Source organism: Phyllobates terribilis, unplaced genomic scaffold (assembly GCF_046119375.1).
Source record: "Phyllobates terribilis strain yellow unplaced genomic scaffold, ASM4611937v1 Scaffold_211__1_contigs__length_3443825, whole genome shotgun sequence".
NCBI lineage: Eukaryota > Metazoa > Chordata > Amphibia > Anura > Dendrobatidae > Phyllobates > Phyllobates terribilis.
Window position 1 is genome coordinate 2789090 of NW_027362971.1, and position 13950 is coordinate 2803039.

At 42.7% G+C, this 13950-nt stretch overlaps 1 protein-coding gene across 2 annotated transcripts in view; it reads left to right on the forward strand.

Moving 5' to 3' along the window:
- The window catches only part of PC (pyruvate carboxylase), a 416466-nt gene that overhangs the window by 44950 nt on the left and 357566 nt on the right, over positions 1-13950 (forward strand). Inside the window, exon 1 of one of the 2 annotated variants that reach the window (XM_073665355.1) lies at positions 7979-8127. The exons of the other annotated variant lie outside the window; for it this stretch is intronic. The gene's annotated coding sequence lies outside the window, so the exon portion shown is untranslated. Of the gene's footprint in view, positions 1-7978; positions 8128-13950 lie in introns of those variants that run through there. 2 annotated transcript variants of the gene reach the window in all.

Below are 13950 nucleotides of genomic sequence, written 5' to 3' on the forward strand. Positions count from 1 at the left end.
TTCCAACCAGCAATCATTTAATAGTTTACAAAATTGCTAGTGAATACAAGGTTGGAGACGCACAGAATAATATACCTTTTATACTTTTTGAATAGTCTTTATCGTATTCACCTAAAAACTGTAAAAATCCTAATAATACATAATTATTTAGTCACATTGTGTGTGAATAAGTAACGTAAACGCCAAAAGGTTAAAATTACAATGTTGCAAAAAAAGGTTACAAGATAAAATTTGTATGTGAGCAAAGCAGTAATAAATGATCTATTATGGGGTCGGCATTATTATTTCTGTAGTAAATGATATGAGGATGAAGGTAATATAATATATTTCTTTGTGATATAAAACCCTTCTCATCCAGCTCCGCTGTTATATGTGTAATACTACCTCTGCATAGTATGTACGTTTTGTCCATGTTGTTCCCTGCGTCTCCTCATCGAGATATTAAAAGGGAAAGTGTTCTTATACGACATAGGGGGTTCACATTGACCTTGAGGTTGAGTAGCAGAGGTCATCCACTAATTTTCCAATAAGATATTTATTCTCTAGTTCCATGGAGCACTTGGACAGAAATTTTAATACACATGCCACAAAAATGGCACCATGACTAAACGCTTACTCCATTATGGTATTTTCCATATGGTCCTTTATGGTGCTAGTGAGTAGAATAAGGGTATGTTCACACTGCATCTTTTTTTCCGGCAATCAAAAACATCCACTTTTTCAAACAGAAGATACTTCAGGAGTGATTCCTTTTTTTTTGGTGTTTTTCATAGTTTTTTTTTGGTCGTTCCTAAAGTGTTGGTTTTTTTTGCTAATTTTTTCAGCATTTTTGGGGCATTTTCTGGACCTTTTATTAAAACCATAAAGCAATGAAGTAAATGATGGGGTATTTTTTTTTTGCAGCGGAAATGCTTACCGAACGTGCAAAATAAACTCCCATGCTTCTTCTGGGCATCTTTTTAAGCTTTCCCATTGACCTCTATCACCTGAAGAATGGACGTCTCTTCTTTTAGACACTTGGCGGTTTTGAAAGCCTGAAGTGTTTTAAAGACGATCAAGAGCCTGAACATATGAACAAGCAAGTTATTTTTACATAGAAATTAATAGGATCATTCATTTTTGGTGTAGGCTCAAATGATGAGTTTTTCAGGTAATTCCACAACAATATTCCCATCGTGGATTGGTTGTACTAAATGTGGTGTCCTGTAGATGACCTTTCTCCTAGGGTGGTACTGTGGGAACCTCCAAGCTTAAATATGGAAACCTGTATGCCAGACTGTTTGCTATGGGTGTCTTTTCCTTCTGGAGAAGACTCTGGTTTGGCTAAACAGTACAAGTCATTTGGCAAGGCTTGGTAAAAGGTCAGACAATGACTTGTAGAGTAGCTACCTCCTAGGGCACTGGGCTATTCAGCAGTAGAGAGACAGCTTTCTTTGTGACAAACTTATTGCATAGTGATGTCAATGCAGACGACCAAGAAAAGTAAAATTTGCTGCCAGAGTGGTCTAAACACATAGAATAGTTGGCTACCGATGCTCAATCAACAGTCAATAAAATCTCAAAATTCCCCCATAAAAATGTCCCTTTGTCTCGGCCAAGCATTCATGGGTTTTCAATGGGGAGAGCTTTTATCTCTTGTCAAACAAAAGAGTTGGACATTAAAATTAAAACTGCCTGACTCTTATCTCTCTCAACATGATCTTTCAGTTGGGAGGCCCCATAGACATTAGACTGTTTTCCGATCCCATCAATATCGGAGAGTTCGCCAACTTTCTTCTAATGTGTATGAGAGCTTTTTGAGTGGCTTCTGAACTCAACACCATTTTGTCCATTCACTACCAGAAACATAACACAGAAGTGCTTGTCTGAGCTGAGGTTTAAGGGGTAACCACTCTCCTTGTGGAGTGTGACATGCCTGACATGCCAGTGTAAGGAGACTTATAGGCCATGCAAACCTCCTCTGGAGGCATTTCTGTACATGGGGGAGTCGCGGAAGATAGCTGTAGGCAGACGGATTGTTTGGCCAACAGCTTTCTATTGGGTATGGGGACCTTAAGAAACGATTACACTTTGCTGAGATCTAAGATATTGGTTACCTTCAAGAGGCCAGTAATGTAATCCCAACAGAGCAAGTGCTGAAGGAAAACTTGCAGTTTCTCCGGGATGGCATTGAGAAATGGAAGAGTGAAGGTCTAAGTGTTCTCTGCCTTTTACGTGATGCTTCTGGACATAGGAGTTTCTAGTCAAGCATTTTGTCACAGTACTAAAGTAGATGAAGCTTAGGTGGTAAAATCTCTTTTTTCTGTTTGGGATCTTCCACTTGTTGTGACCAGGCTTTCAAGCTTTTCCGAGTTGCAGAGCTATACAGCCTTCCTGATGACCATAACATCATCGAAAAGGGTGAATGAGATCCATATCGACGGGTTCGCCCGATGGTCCAATGTGTTTGGCGGCGCCAGCCAACTGATCGTTGGGAGAGATGTCCGATTTCGGACTGCTGATCGCATTGCTCTTCCAGAGATAAGGTGCCAGTCCACATGTCAGCCAGGGGCTTCCACATAGAGAACACAGGACCACTGGGCCGAATGATCGCTCCTGTGTATAGAAGAGTTGGCTGAGATGGCTGTTGGCCAAACGATAAGCCAACGCATTGTTTGGCAAAGAGCCATCTGATATGTATGGCCAGCTTAAGTGTACAATTGCCTATTGCTTATTGGTAGTCTCATCAAGCCCACTGAGTTATGGACAGTAAAGGATCAAGTCCCTACTGCCAGGATTTATCGAGCTGCATCCTGGTGTTACCTGACTTCATTTATTTGATATTATTCATCAGATTTTGTAGCAAAGTTTAGGCATTCTGTGTTGCGCTATGCTTTTTCCCACTCTTGAGATGCCATGTTACATCAATGCTTATATCGCGGGTGAAATAAGTATTGAACACGTCACCAATTTTCTAAGTAAATATATTTCTAAAGGTGCTATTGACATGAAATTCTCACCAGATGTCGGTAACAACCCATCCAATCCACACAGGCAAAGAAATCAAACCATAGATGTCCATATATCATGTGTAATAATGAGAAATGACAGAAGGAAAAAGTATTGAACACGCTTACTGAAATTTAATTAATACTTCGTACAAAAGCCTTTGTTGGTGATGACAGACAGCTGGAGAAACTAGTCGCAGGCATTGCTCAGGTGTGTTTTTGCACAATTCTTCCATACAAACACTCTTCACATCCTGAAGGTCCCGTGGGCTCCTTCTATGAACTCTGAGCTTTAGTTCTTTCCATACCTTTTCTATTAGCTTCAGGTAAGGTGATGAGCTGGGCCATTTTAGCAGCTTTATTTTCTTTCTCTGAAATCAATTAAGAGTTTCCTTGTCTGTGTGTTTGGGATTATTGTCTTGCTGAAATGTCCACCCTCATTTCATCTTCATCATCCCGGTAGATGGCAGCAAATTTTTATCAAGAATGTCTCAGTACATTTGTCCATTCATCCTTCCTTCAATCACATGAAGTTTGCCACTGCCGTATACTGAAAAACAGCCCCGCACCATGATATTCCCTCCTCCAAACACTGTATGTATAGTGTTTTGGGGGTGATATGCAGGGCGTTTTGGTGCCAAACATATTGTGTATTATGGCATCAATGTTCAGCAATGGAGTCTTTCATGGTGAACACTGCATATCACCCTAAAAACAAAATACCAACAGTGAAGTTTGAACATATGGGGCTGTTTTTCAGCATATGACAGAGCTGCCGAATTGCAGGCCAGTAGGGCAGACAGGCAATGAAAGATCAGGAAAGCCGTGTCAAAAACCAGGAAATTCAGAAACGAAGGCAGAATCGTCAGGCGAGAGGGTAGTAAGACGACAAGCTGGGGTCAATTACAGAAGATACTCAAATACAGCAGAATAACACAACACATCCAAGGAAACTTTCAGTTGGTTTCAGAGAAAGAAAATAAAGCTGCTACAATGGCCAAGCCGATCACCGGACCTGAATCCAATAGAAAATTTATGGAAGGAACTAAAGCTGAGAGTTTATAGAAGGAGCCCATGGGACCTTCAGTATGCGAAGAGTGTGGAAGAATGGGCCAAAATCCCACCTGAGCAATGCCTGCGACTAGTTTCTCCATACAGGAGACGTCTTAAAGCTTCATCACCAGCAAAGGCTTTTGTATGAAATAAACAAAAGTAACAGTGTTCATTACTTTCCCCTGTGTCATTTCTCATTATTGAACATAACTTATTTTATGGACATGAATGGTTGTGAATTGGATGGGTTGTTACCGACATTGGATGAGAATTTCATGTCAATAGCACCTTTAGAAATATATTTACTTAGAAAATTGATGACGTGTTCAATACTTATTAAACCCGCAGTGTATACGGCTAAAAAGACTACAAGAACGTGTGACTTTACATACGTAATTTTTCTTTTCTGTATTTTGTGCAGCAAAAAACAATTTTTTTACCAACTCAATAAACCAATATAATGTCTCATTTGTCATCTGGATCCTTTAAAAATACACAGTGTTAAGCGGATGAGGTTGGACTCTTTGGGTAAGACCACGCGGAGAGGCCAAACCCCAGTTGTGGTGTGAACAGTGGTCATGCCGATTTCAAATTATTTAATATACAATTACTTGGTAGAAACTATGATTTTCGGCTGCAGTCAGGCCTCACCCTTGTAGAGAATATTCGCTTTGATATTGGCACCTGTTCCCACTCACGGCAGGCGGAGGAGATGACCACGTGTGTACCTGCATCAGCTCAGACTATAGGAAAGAAGAGATGTCTAAGTAAATTCACACTTTTTTACATTCTGTTCTGGTGCCATTCCTTCAAGGACAAGGACTGTAGGAAATATTCTGGAGGGGGTGAGTTATCTGCGCAAATAAATCTTCACAGGCAAGAAATCATTGTCATGGGTGAACCTCTTCTTTACAGCAACTGCATTTGTGTCACTGCTCCGAATAATATTGTTCTGCTTTTCTTTTATCTGTGTTCTCTGCTGGAGTAAAGGTAAAACTTGAGAGAAAAACACTTGTTATGATCAAAATGGCAAGTTGTAAAAAAATTTTCAAGAGCAGAGTCACATATAGGCTGCTGCCCCCTGTGACCTGTGTTCCCGGTAGTCCTTCTAGTAGAGCCGGCAGGTCTTGCACCGATGGTTTGAGAACGTACGTATTTAAAGTTGCATAACCAGTTTACAAGAAAGGATGTTATTTGCATAGGGACATTGAGGTCACTATTATGGGGTCATAAAAACTAGGTCAATTTAAGCTTTATCTCTTGTAGTAATTTGAAGAAACAAGGTACATAACTCAAGTGGTTTTTCTCCGCTCGAAGACATTTTAGGCCATAAAAAGACTCAATAATTAATGCAGTATGGCCGGCCATACACATTAGATGGCTGTCAGAGGAACGATGCTTTGGCTGGCCATTCGGCCGGCAGCCGTCTCAGCCGACTCTCCCATACACAGGAGCGCTCGCTCGGTCTAGCTCCTGAGTTCTTTATGAGAAAGCCACCGGGTAACATGTCGGACGATGGCTTATCTCTGGGAGAACAATGTGATCGACATAAACAGAGGTGAATGATTGAAGTAACTGATGCTTAAAGAGGTTGTTCACTACTTTTCCATTGATGGTCATCAATGTTTGATCGGCCAGGGTCCGACAACACCAATCAGCTCTTATTCTTCTGGTAGTGACCAAGGCTTGGTACTACTCATCCGCCTCCTATTCAAATCAATAGGAGAAGGATGTATAGTACCCTGCGGAGGCCACTATTAGAAGACAGAGCAGCTCGGCAAGTGAGCACTTTTGGCTGGCGGCTGCCGGCACCAATAACAGCTGATTGGCGGTGGTACCGGGTGTCGGACCCCGGCCAATCAGACATTGATGACCTATCCTAAGGATAGAATATCATTGTAAAAGTAGTGGAGAACCTCTTTAAGCAGTCTGGGTGAGGAGACGTCCCATTGATCATCTATTGTTTTAGGGGAAGTATATAACTTAATATGTACATTTATATGGAACATCAAAAGCATTATTTTAATGCAGAAATAAGGTATTAAAACGTAATTGTGATGGTTTAATAACGATGGGAAACCCGACCAGTTCTCTTTAAAACAACATATTACATTGCATCCACAATAAACTTCCCGTTAGGGTAGGAGCACTCGACTTTTTTTCTCCACATCCGAAAAAAATGATCTGATTATTCCGATCAGACTTTGATCAGAGTGGCATCAGTTTTTTTCGAACGCAGAGAGAAAGACAAAAAAAAAGAAAACTTTCTCCACCTTCTTCATTCTGTTAGTTCGTGAAAATCGGATGGCACTCAGATGTCATCTTTTTCATGGACCCATAAACTTGCATTGCCGATTTTGATTGGACGCTTGGATCAAAATCTGACATGTCTCCAATTTTTTCCAGGGACTACTCGGTCCGCTAAAAAAATTGGACATGTGCACAACCGCATAGAATATCATCGTTATGAGTGCTATCCAAGAAAACCATCATAGCACTTGTCGAAGAAAGTCGGCCATGTGCACAAGCACTTATGGTAAGACTGCCATCACGTCATGTGCATACACAAGATTTCCACCAATCCTACCATCATGGGGATTAGATGGAGATGGTCAATCTGGGGAGGTGTGATTAGAGGATCTGAGAAAGCACAAGTCTAGGGGGCAAGTGACGCCCCGCTGGGCTAGCGCTGTCTCATCAGCATATGCAAAGCTGCAATATAAAAGTATATTTTTCAGAATAAAGGAGTCATGATAGAAACCGCTACAGTATCGGTCAGGAACAGACTGACAGGTTCTTTTTAACTTTTTTAACTTTCAATTTCCCATCATTTTCAATATCTCTGACTTTTCAGGAATTGAACTCCCCTAGGGCTCAGTGAGACGTCAGTATTTTTGACGTACAAGAAAAACAGACTGACTATTCTGATCAGAGTTTGATCAGAGTTGCATCAGTTTTTCTCATACGTGGAAAGAAAAAAAAAAAAGTTTCTCCACCAACTCCTTTGTCACAGTATGTGAAAATCGGACCGCACTCGGATGTCATCCATGCGCTGTCCGATTTTTTTTCACCGACCTACAGACTTGCTTTGCTGATTTTGATCCGCCCCTCAGATCAAAGTCGGACATGTCTCCGATATTTTCCCTGGACCTCTCTGTCCAAGGAGAAAATCGGACTTGTGCACAGCCCCATAGAATATGTACGAGGGTTATCCATGAAAACCAACGGATAGCACTAATACGAGAAAAGTGGACATGTGGACGAGCCCTTACTTACATTCAAAGCTGAATGGTCATCATGACTTAAGTGTCCTCTCAGCTTCAAATTTGTTATAATAAATTATTTTAAGTCAGTGAAGAGCCTGGAGTAATGATTCAAGAGCACTATCTTGGGGGGGGGGGAGTTGGCGGGTGGTGTTTTGGGGACATAAAGGTTGGACATGTGTTGGTGAAAAATTTGATAATTTTTCTCTGGAGTCTAGAAATAAACTAAACAGGAGGTTGTCAACCTTGTGTCGTCGTGATCAGACCCTCATCAGTCAGACTCTACAAAGTCTATTTTTTGGGTTTCCTTTTTTTGTTTCTGGTTGTATATTTTAGTCCTATTGGCCATTTTTGATAAATCTTAATACAGGATGAATATTGGGTATAAGTAGGTATACACAGGGGCATAACTGGAATAATTGCAATGGTTGCAATCGCACCCAGGCCCTGGAGCTTAAGGGGACCAAAAAGTCTCTTTAGCCTATATGAAAAGACCAATACTATTGAAGCCTTGCAATATTTGGGGGTCCGTTGGAACTTTTGCATTGGGGTCCATGAGCTTCAAGTTACGCCACTGGGTGTAGAGTACATGTTGTATCACAAAGTGAGTTATCAGAAAAGGACATAGGGCAATCACTTTCCCGTGCCACTCCTCTTGTAAGACAAGCCCACTGGATCCATGCTGAAATGTGTTTGCTTCCCTGGGGCACAAAGTACAAATACTTATCTCCCATGTAGTAGAACTCGTTGTTTGACTCCATGTGTATAAAGTCAGCAGAATTTCTCCTAAACCCTGAGTAGACCACAGAGGAGCCCGTCCCACGGTACGTACTGTGTCACTTCTACATGTTATGGAGCCGTCGAGTTGTTATAGCTGTTATATAGCTGCAGTGTCTTCCCTGTGTTACCTAAAACTACATAGATAGACAAAACCAGATCATTTTTCATTTTTGCTTTGAAACCAGGAGAACACTTGGGACGGTCATTTGCCCCTTGGGTCATCTTTACTCGCTTGCGAAGGAGCGCAATTTTTCTTTTTTTTCCAGCAAAATTCAAACTTTTAGAAACTTTTGTTATAGTTGTAAGATTTTTGCTAAATGACATTTTACAACTTAAAATTCACCAGATAATAAACTGTAACAGGATTTTGGGGAAAAATATGGAAGATCCGAACTGAAAGCCAGTTTCAAATTGCTTGTATTTTCAAGATTGCTCAATCCTTCTGTTGTCTTCACCACGTGCTGCTCTCAGATCAGCGTCTGACAGCAGAAAAGGGCTGATGTCTAAGCAGATACCGCTTGTCAGCTGGAACAGATGAGCTATTATATGTGCCAGCCAACATGTAGGAAGGAGACGGTCATTGGTTGATTTGCTCTACCACGTACAGTACATGCCAGAACTTTGGGCATGAAGGAGTACAAAGAGACCTGTAACCCACTTGCCAAGCTAAATTACAGCCCTTATCAGAAGTGACTACCTTCCTGTGGTCAGGTTTTTTTTTCACATGTTGGGGGAAGGGGTGGCAGCATAAGTGCTCCTTACTACAAGTTTTGCGTAGACTTTTTCCCTATTGGTCCCTATTGGAAATTCTTAAAAATGACATAACTCTTGCTTTTACTCCAATCCGGTTTCCGACTCTGTTCACACTTGTGTTGTTGTTGTTTTTTCGGTCCCGCTTCAGTTGTGCATCACTCCATCCATTAAAAAACATATACTGGACAGAAACCTCAAACTCATTTATGTCGATAGGAAAAAATGGATTTCATTGTTGAAAAATAAATGATGGTCCAACTAAACGCAAACCGGATGGAATAGCATGCCGCTGCAAGATGTTGTGGTAGCCATGCTGGTTCAGTATGCCTTCAATTTTGAATAAATCCCCAACAGTGTCACCAGCAAAGCACCCCCACACCATCACACCTCCTCCTCCATCCTTCACGGTGGGAACCAGGCATGTAGAGTCCATCCGTTCACCTTTTCTGCGTCGCACAAAGACACGGTGGTTGGAACCAAAGATCTCAAATTTGGACTCATCAGACCAAAGCACAGATTTCCACTGGTCTAATGTCCATTCCTTGTGTTCTTTAGCCCAAACAAGCCTCTTCTGCTTGTTGCCTGTCCTTAGCAGTGGTTTCCTAGCAGCTATTTTACCATGAAAGCCTGCTGCACAAAGTCTCCTCTTAACGGTTGTTGAAGAGATGTGTCTGCGGCTAGAACTCTGTGTGGCATTGACCTGGTCTCTAATCTGAGCTGCTGTTAACCTGCGATTTCTGAGGCTGGTGACTCGGATAAACTTATCCTCAGAAGCAGAGGTGACTCTTGGTCTTCCTTTCCTGGGGCGGTCCTCATGTGAGCCAGTTTCTTTGTAGCGCTTGATGTTTTTTGCAACTGCACTTGGGGACACTTTCAAAGTTTTCCCAATTTTTCGCACTGACTGACCTTCATTTCTTAAAGTAATGATGGCCACTCATTTTTCTTTACTTAGCTGCTTTTTTCTTGCCATAATACAAATTCTAACAGTCTATTCAGTAGGACTATCAGCTGTGTATCCTCCAGACTTCTGCACAACACAACTGATGGTCCCAACCCCATTTATAAGGCAAGAAATCCCACTTATTAAACCTGACAGGGCACACCTGTGAAGTGAAAATCATTTCCGGTGACTACCTCTTGAAGCTCATCAAGAGAATGCCAAGAGTGTGCAAAGCAGTCATCAAAGCAAAAGGTGGTTACTTTGAAGAACCTAGAATATAAGACATATTTTCAGTTGTTTCACACTTTTTTGTTAACTATATAATTCCACATGTGTTAATTCATAGTTTTGATGCCTTCAGTGTGAATGTACAATTTTCATAGTCATGAAAATACAGAAAAATCTTTAAATGAGAAGGTGTGTCCAAACTTTTGGGCTGTACTCTATATATATATTACCTGGTTTAAATGCCGCTGTTCTCCTGAATCCGACGTTGTTTTTCTTTTGCTCCTGCGCCTCTCCGTTCCTGAGATATGGCCTCTTCTTACTTGAATCTAAATCTAATCTTTTTCAGTGAAGTGGGCGTGGTTCTCAATTCTCGGTGGGTGTATTTTTGATGACCACGCCCATTTAGCTTAAAACACTCGATTTACATGCAGAAATTGAAGGGTCATATCTCAGGATCGGAGAGGAGCAGGAGCAAAAGAAAAACAAAGCCAAATTCAGGAGAACAGCGGAATTTATAGCGTGTAAAAAAATTACATTTGTATGTTAAGTGACAGGTCCCCTTTAATATTGGAATAAATTCTCATAATTAAAATAAAATGGCATGTAAACTTTACTGCATTTCAGACGTGTGTACAAGGCCCACAGCGCAGTAAATATATAGAGTAGTTAGCTCTTATCTTTGTTACCTCTTTTATTCTTATGATATGAGGAGAAACTGTTTCTTAAAGGAAATCTGTCACCAGGTTTTTGCCACCTAATCTGAAAGCAGGATAATGTAGGGCCAGATACCCTGATTCCAGTGATGTTTCATTTACTGGGCTGATAGTATAGTTTTAATAAAAGCACAGTTTTATCAGCAGGAGATTATCACTAGATGCAATGTGGTACAACCCCACCCCCAGCACTGATTGGCAGATTTCTGTGTGGTGGTGTTGTGGGCGGGTTTATACAGGACTCAGCATTCGGAGAACTGTTAGATCTGCAGCAGGGAAAACAGGGATTTTATAAAAATGAACAGCCAGGAGTAAAGTAAGTGACACATCAGTGGAATCAGGATCACTGCCTCTACATTATAATGCTCTTAGATGGGGTAGCAAAATCCTGGTGACAGTTTCCCTTTAACCTCATTTGCAGTATCTAGAATTGGGCAAATGCCAGTATATGATACAATCAGCAATAGGCATTGTCCTTCCAACTACTGTTATGTCATTCATGGTAGAGGGGTTGTTTTCACACAGGTAAGGTTAGTTTGTTTGGACAGACGCCAACATTATGACATTTAAAGGGAGGAGTAAACAATGGAGGTAAAGTGAGATAGACTTCATTGTGTAAAGCTTTAAAGCAGGTCTGTCATTTCATGTAACTTAAAATAAGCTTTCGTGATTGTGTAAATGAAGATTAACACAATTTCTGGCCATTATATGACTTGAATCCTGCATTTTTGAACAGTTTTCGCCTCTGCAGGCTCTATCACTAAATTTCAGTTTTCTCTGAGCTACTAGCAGGATTGGACTGTCCAACAGGAGAATCCTCCGGTGGGCCACCACCCTCTTATATGAGCAGTACTTGGCTCGATATACTGGAATCACTATGTACAGACAAACACAGCATCTTATTCATCTAACAATCTACCCAGTTCATTGTTATATACATTTGTGATTGAGGATAATGTCACATTTTCATGTAGCTGAAAAGTGGGGCCCTGGAGTTGGTTACTGGTGGGTCCTTGGCACTCCAGTCCGACACTGGCTGCTGGGTAGAGACTAGCTTTAATGATGTCCCCCATACACAGCACACACTCTGAGAGAGATGTATTTGTGATCTTCTTTCTCTGTACAGAAGCATCAACAGGAGGACATTATTCAGCAGTACTGAGCAGTGTAGCTGTGAATCCAGTTCTGGAGTGAGATAAATTACTTTCTACAGAAGCTTCAGCACAAATCTTTTTCTCTACCTCCCCCAGTTCCTCACTCTTCTTCTCCCTCCCAGAAGTGAAGAAAAATATACTACAATACTAAAAAATAATAATAATAAAAATACTACTATACGCACTCGTTCTGTTGATATATGCAATGTTTGTTAAGGTTACATTTTTACTGGCCAAATGCTACCAGTACATGACCGAGATCACTTAATAGCATTTTAGACAGGTTGACAGCACTTCCATGCAAACAGAACAATCATTAATACGATCGGTATTGTGCTGCCGAGACATAATGTTTTTGGCAGCACATATCCTGTTTATGTGCTGCTGAAAATTATGATTTTTAAGCAAGTTTTAAAAATCATTTCACCCAACAAACTAATGTTTTTTTCTTTTTTTTTTTTTTTTTTGGGTGTGTGGGGGGGTAATTTGCAGTGTTTGGTGCACCTACCAAACTGCATGCATTCTGGCTATCTCTGTCCTCCTCTTCCTGACTCTATTGTAATTTCAGATTTTCAGCGCATGCGCAAGATTTCAATGTATGGGATACTTTTCTTTAAAATCACCATTAAATACCTGCACTAATATTTTAAAGGGTTAGTCCCAACATTGATAATTATCACCTATCAAGAGGATAGCTGATAACTTTCTAATTAGACTCCTGAGAATGGGGTTGAGAAAAGTCATGTTACAACGGAGCGGTGGCTGCACATGTGCACCACCGATCCATCCATTGTCTATGGAACTGCGGAAGAAAGCCATTGTCCTAACTTTTCCTCTTGACATGAGACTAAGGCTGGCCCTACTGTTAGTTACACAATGCTGGCTCACTAGGTGAGATGGATCCTCTAAACCAGAGGTCCCCAACCGCCGGTCCGCGGACCAGGACCGGGCCGTTGGGGTTTTTCAGCCGGTCCGCGGGGAGAGGGGGCCCCTCCAGCCTCCAGCAGGGCCGCCATCAGGGCATGACTGCCCTGACTCCAGTATGGGGCCCGGCCGGTAGGAGCCCCCTCGGAGCCCCCCTCTTGTGCGTCTCTCTCCTCATGGGGCCCCCGGCCGCATGCTAAGCGCCGGGTCCGGGACATCTTAGCGCTGCGCTGCTGCGGCAGCACCTTCATGATTCCCCTGACTTCCGGTCATGTGACGGCGCCGTCACATGGCCGGAAGTCAGGAGAACCTGGTGTCAGCGATTTGGACGAGCGCCAGGATTCTGCAGGGATCGCATGGGGGTAAGTATAACAAGTTTTATTTTTTTTTAAATACAATTAACTAGGAGTGGGGGGAATGGGAGATGCACATGGGGGGAGGGGAGAGATGAGAGATGCACATGGGGGAGGGGAGAGATGAGAGATCCACATGGGGGGGAGGGGAGAGATGAGAGATGCACATGGGGGAGGGGAGAGATGAGAGATCCACATGGGAGGGAGGGGAGAGATGAGAGATGCACGGGGGGGTGAGAGATGCACGGGGGGGTGAGAGATGCACGGGGGGTGGATGAGAGATGCACGGGGGGGTGAGAGATGCACGGGGGGATGAGAGATGCACGGGGGGTGGATGAGAGATGCACGGGGGGGTGAGAGATGCACGGGGGGGTGAGAGATGCACGGGGGGGATGAGAGATGCACGGAGGGGATGAGAGATGCACGGAGGGGATGAGAGATGAACGGAGGGGATGAGAGATGCACGGGGGGTGGATGAGAGATGCACGGAGGGGGATGAGAGATGCACGGAGGGGGATGAGAGATGCACGGAGGGGGATGAGAGATGCACGGGGGTGAGCTGCACATGGGGGGGTGAGAGATGCACATGGGGGGGTTATGTTTACATAACTTTGTTGCCTTATGAAGGGCGGGGGGGGCCCCCAAAAATTTCTTGCACAGGGGCCCACTACAGTCTGTGTCCGCCCCTGGGATGAAGTAAATGCAGCTGAACAGCAGCTGTCAGGACAGCTGCCCTGTCCTGCTGCAGGGCGTGATGGGGCCTCAGTGATGCGGCTCCTGGCACAGCACATTATGTGGGGCT